This window comes from Bufo bufo, chromosome 4 (genome assembly GCF_905171765.1).
Source record: "Bufo bufo chromosome 4, aBufBuf1.1, whole genome shotgun sequence".
NCBI classification, from domain to species: Eukaryota; Metazoa; Chordata; class Amphibia; order Anura; family Bufonidae; genus Bufo; species Bufo bufo.
The window spans coordinates 21,128,755-21,134,754 of record NC_053392.1 but is presented as its reverse complement, the minus strand read 5'-3'; the positions used below and the strand labels follow the sequence as shown (position 1 = coordinate 21,134,754).

Genomic DNA, 6,000 nt, shown 5'->3' with positions numbered 1-6,000 from the left:
AACCCGCTATGGGGAGAGATAATGATCCCGCTATCGGGAGAGATAATGATCCCGCTATCAGGAGAGATAATGATCCCGCTATGAGGAGAGATAATGAACCCGCTATCAGGAGAGATAATGATTCCGCTATCAGGAGAGATAATGATCCCGCTATCAGGAGAGATAATGATCCCGCTATCAGGAGAGATAATGATCCCGCTATGAGGAGAGATAATGAACCCGCTATCAGGAGAGATAATGATCCCGCTATCAGGAGAGATAATGAACCCGCTATGGGAGAGATAATGATCCCGCTATCAGGAGAGATAATGATCCCGCTATCAGGAGAGATAATGAACCCGCTATGGGGAGAGATAATGAACCCGCTATCAGGAGAGATAATGAACCCGCTATCAGGAGAGATAATGATCCCGCTATCAGGAGAGATAATGATCCCGCTATGAGGAGAGATAATGAACCCGCTATGGGGAGAGATAATGAACCCGCTATGGGGAGAGATAATGATCCCGCTATCAGGAGAGATAATGATCCCGCTATCAGGAGAGATAATGAACCCGCTATCAGGAGAGATAATGAACCCGCTATCAGGAGAGATAATGAACCCGCTATCAGGAGAGATAATGATCCCGCTATGAGGAGAGATAATGAACCTGCTATCAGGAGAGATAATGATCCCGCTATCAGGAGAGATAATGATCCCGCTATCAGGAGAGATAATGATCCCGCTATCAGGAGAGATAATGATCCCGCTATCAGGAGAGATAATGATCCCGCTATCAGGAGAGATAATGATTCCGCTATGGGGAGAGATAATGAACCTGCTATGGGGAGAGATAATGAACCTGCTATGAGGAGAGATAATGATCCCGCTATGAGGAGAGATAATGATCCCGCTATCAGGAGAGATAATGATCCCGCTATCAGGAGAGATAATGATCCCGCTATGGGGAGAGATAATGATCCCGCTATCAGGAGAGATAATGACCCCGCTATCAGGAGAGATAATGATCCCGCTATCAGGAGAGATAATGATCCCGCTATGGGGAGAGATAATGATCCCGCTATCAGGAGAGATAATGACCCCGCTTTGAGGAGAGATAATGATCCCGCTATCAGGAGAGATAATGATCCCGCTATCAGGAGAGATAATGATCCCGCTATGGGGAGAGATAATGAACCCGCTATCAGGAGAGATAATGAACCCGCTATCAGGAGAGATAATGATCCCGCTATCAGGAGAGATAATGATCCCGCTATCAGGAGAGATAATGATCCCGCTATCAGGAGAGATAATGAACCCGCTATCAGGAGAGATAATGATCCCGCTATGAGGAGAGATAATGAACCCGCTATCAGGAGAGATAATGAACCCGCTATCAGGAGAGATAATGATTCCGCTATCAGGAGAGATAATGATCCCGCTATCAGGAGAGATAATGATCCCGCTATCAGGAGAGATAATGATTCCGCTATCAGGAGAGATAATGATCCCGCTATCAGGAGAGATAATGAACCTGCTATGGGGAGAGATAATGATCCCGCTATGAGGAGAGATAATGATCCCGCTATGGGGAGAGATAATGATCCCGCTATGAGGAGAGATAATGAACCCGCTATCAGGAGAGATAATGATCCCGCTATGAGGAGAGATAATGAACCCGCTATCAGGAGAGATAATGATCCCGCTATCAGGAGAGATAATGATCCCGCTATCAGGAGAGATAATGAACCCGCTATGAGGAGAGATAATGATCCCGCTATCAGGAGAGATAATGATCCGGCTATCAGGAGAGATAATGATCCCGCTATCAGGAGAGATAATGAACCCGCTATGAGGAGAGATAATGAACCCGCTATGGGGAGAGATAATGATCCCGCTATGGGGAGAGATAATGAACCCGCTATGGGGAGAGATAATGAACCCGCTATCGGGAGAGATAATGAACCCGCTATGGGGAGAGATAATGATCCCGCTATCAGGAGAGATAATGAACCCGCTATCAGGAGAGATAATGATCCCGCTATGAGGAGAGATAATGAACCCGCTATGGGGAGAGATAATGATCCCGCTATGGGGAGAGATAATGATCCCGCTATCAGGAGAGATAATGATCCCGCTATCAGGAGAGATAATGATCCCGCTATCAGGAGAGATAATGATCCCGCTATCAGGAGAGATAATGATCCCGCTATCAGGAGAGATAATGATCCCGCTATGAGGAGAGATAATGATCCCGCTATGGGGAGAGATAATGATCCCGCTATCAGGAGAGATAATGATCCCGCTATCAGGAGAGATAATGATCCCGCTATCAGGAGAGATAATGAACCCGCTATGGGGAGAGATAATGATCCCGCTATCAGGAGAGATAATGAACCCGCTATGGGGAGAGATAATGATCCCGCTATCAGGAGAGATAATGATCCCGCTATGAGGAGAGATAATGATCCCGCTATGGGGAGAGATAATGATCCCGCTATCAGGAGAGATAATGATCCCGCTATCAGGAGAGATAATGATCCCGCTATCAGGAGAGATAATGAACCCGCTATGGGGAGAGATAATGATCCCGCTATCAGGAGAGATAATGATCCCGCTATCAGGAGAGATAATGATCCCGCTATGGGGAGAGATAATGATCCCGCTATCAGGAGAGATAATGAACCCGCTATCAGGAGAGATAATGATCCCGCTATGGGGAGAGATAATGATCCCGCTATGAGGAGAGATAATGAACCCGCTATGAGGAGAGATAATGATCCCGCTATCAGGAGAGATAATGATCCCGCTATCAGGAGAGATAATGATCCCGCTATGGGGAGAGATAATGATCCCGCTATCAGGAGAGATAATGATTCCGCTATGAGGAGAGATAATGATCCCGCTATCAGGAGAGATAATGAATCCGCTATCAGGAGAGATAATGATTCCGCTATGAGGAGAGATAATGATCCCGCTATCAGGAGAGATAATGATCCTGCTATGGGGAGAGATAATGATCCCGCTATGAGGAGAGATAATGATCCCGCTATCAGGAGAGATAATGATCCCGCTATGGGGAGAGATAATGATCCCGCTATCAGGAGAGATAATGATCCCGCTATCAGGAGAGATAATGATTCCGCTATCAGGAGAGATAATGATCCCGCTATCAGGAGAGATAATGAACCCGCTATGGGAGAGATAATGATCCCGCTATGGGGAGAGATAATGATCCCGCTATCAGGAGAGATAATGATCCCGCTATCAGGAGAGATAATGATCCCGCTATCAGGAGAGATAATGATCCCGCTATGTGGAGAGATAATGATCCCGCTATCAGGAGAGATAATGAACCCGCTATGGGGAGAGATAATGATCCCGCTATGGGGAGAGATAATGATCCCGCTATCAGGAGAGATAATGATCCCGCTATGGGGAGAGATAATGATCCCGCTATCAGGAGAGATAATGATCCCGCTATGTGGAGAGATAATGATCCCGCTATCAGGAGAGATAATGAACCCGCTATGGGGAGAGATAATGATCCCGCTATGGGGAGAGATAATGATCCCGCTATCAGGAGAGATAATGATCCCGCTATCAGGAGAGATAATGATCCCGCTATCAGGAGAGATAATGATCCCGCTATCAGGAGAGATAATGATCCCGCTATCAGGAGAGATAATGATCCCGCTATGGGGAGAGATAATGATCCCGCTATCAGGAGAGATAATGATCCCGCTATCAGGAGAGATAATGATCCCGCTATGGGGAGAGATAATGATCCCGCTATCAGGAGAGATAATGATCCCGCTATCAGGAGAGATAATGATCCCGCTATCAGGAGAGATAATGATTCCCGCTATCAGGAGAGATAATGATCCCGCTATCAGGAGAGATAATGATCCCGCTATCAGGAGAGATAATGATCCCGCTATCAGGAGAGATAATGAACCCGCTATGGGGAGAGATAATGATCCCGCTATGAGGACAAATAATATGGGGGGATATAATGAACTCCAATATAATATAATATAATATAATAATATCAGTTACTTTCTCCATAGGGAGGTTATTATAATGTTAACATTTTACTGTATTTTTTCTTCCAGGAAAAAAAATGTCCTTCGAACCGGAATCGAACCAGTGACCTAAGGATGTCTGCATCTCCTCTACAGTCCTCCGCTCTACCAACTGAGCTATCGAAGGAGCTGAGAGCTGAGCGCTCCACCCGCCCTCCAGTCTGTCACCTCACAGGCGCCGCCCAGGTCACTATCCCCTGCCGTTACTGGTTTGGTCTCCATGGAAACAGGTCTTTAGTCCCCGCCCTTTCCTCACAGCGAGGCGAGGAACGCAACGGTTGCCTTCAAAAGCGAATCAACAAGCGCGTTATACTTAGCTGGTGTAGCGGACCAATTAGAGCGCGGCTTGTTGCCTGCTTGCCCGGAATGGAAAGGAGGGGGGAGGTTTGTTTGGGTTACGGAGCTCAGCTGTGAGAGGGGAGGTGTGAACGGAGCCGAGGACCCGGGTGCGCGAGACCTACCGGGAGACGGGGCACTGACGGCTGAGCTGTCACCTGCTGGAGGTACTTACCGGAGCGGGCTGCCCCTATGTCATATACATCATATACTGGTAGGTGAAATACCTACAGGAGGCTGGTCGGATATGTCACATACAGGAGACTAGTCGGATATGTCATATATACCGGAGACTGGTCGGATATGTCATATATACAGGAGACTGGTCGGATATGTCATATATACAGGAGGCTGGTCATATATGTCATATATACAGGAGACTGATCAGATATGTCACATACATGAGGCTGGTCGGATATGTCATATATACAGGAGGCTGGTCATATATGTCATATATACAGGAGACTGGTCGAATATATGTCACATACAGGAGGCTGGTCGGATATGTCATATATACCGGAGACTGGTCGGATATGTCATATATACCGGAGACTGGTCGGATATGTCACATACAGGAGGCTGGTCGGATATGTCATATATACCGGAGACTGGTCGGATATGTCATATATACCGGAGACTGGTCGGATATGTCATATATACCGGAGACTGGTCGGATATGTCATATATACCGGAGACTGGTCGGATATGTCACATACAGGAGGCTGGTCGGATATGTCATATATACCGGAGACTGGTCGGATATGTCATATATACCGGAGACTGGTCGGATATGTCACATACAGGAGGCTGGTCGGATATGTCATATATACCGGAGACTGGTCGGATATATGTCACATACAGGAGACTGGTCGGATATATGTCACATACAGGAGACTGGTCGGATATGTCACACATACAGGAGACTGGTCGGATATGTCATATATACCTGAGACTGGTCGGATATATGTCACACATACAGGAGACTGGTCGGATATATGTCACATACCGGAGACTGGTCGGATATATGTCACATACCGGAGACTGGTCGGATATATGTCACATACAGGAGACTGGTCGGATATGTCATATATACCGGAGACTGGTCGGATATATGTCACATACAGGAGACTGGTCGGATATATGTCACATACAGGAGACTGGTCGGATATATGTCACATACAGGAGACTGGTCGGATATATGTCACATACAGGAGACTGGTCGGATATATGTCACATACAGGAGACTGGTCGGATATATGTCACATACAGGAGACTGGTCGGATATGTCACACATACAGGAGACTGGTCGGATATATGTCACATACAGGAGACTGGTCGGATATATGTCACATACAGGAGACTGGTCGGATATATGTCACATACAGGAGACTGGTCGGATATATGTCACATACAGGAGACTGGTCGGATATATGTCACATACAGGAGACTGGTCGGATATATGTCACATACAGGAGACTGGTCAGATCTAGGTCATACATACAGGAGACTGGTCGGATATATGTCACACATACAGGAGACTGGTCAGATCTAGGTCATACATACAGGAGACTGGTCGGATATGTCACACATACAGGAGAC

The 6,000-nt window shown here is 46.7% G+C and overlaps 1 protein-coding gene and 1 non-coding gene across 3 annotated transcripts in view; one reads left to right on the top strand and one right to left on the bottom strand.

Annotated features, from left to right (window-relative positions):
- Positions 1–4,106: 4,106 nt before the first annotated feature.
- On the bottom strand, positions 4,107–4,192 carry TRNAY-GUA. The gene is given in 2 exon segments: positions 4,107–4,142; positions 4,156–4,192. It is a non-coding gene; the product is annotated as a tRNA-Tyr (tRNA).
- A 230-nt stretch (positions 4,193–4,422) lies between these two features.
- AGBL5 (AGBL carboxypeptidase 5) overlaps positions 4,423–6,000 on the top strand; it is a 37,472-nt gene continuing 35,894 nt past the window's right edge. For both annotated transcript variants that reach the window (XM_040426971.1, XM_040426972.1), the window contains exon 1: positions 4,423–4,568. The gene's annotated coding sequence lies outside the window, so the exon portion shown is untranslated. The remainder of the gene's footprint in view (positions 4,569–6,000) is intronic.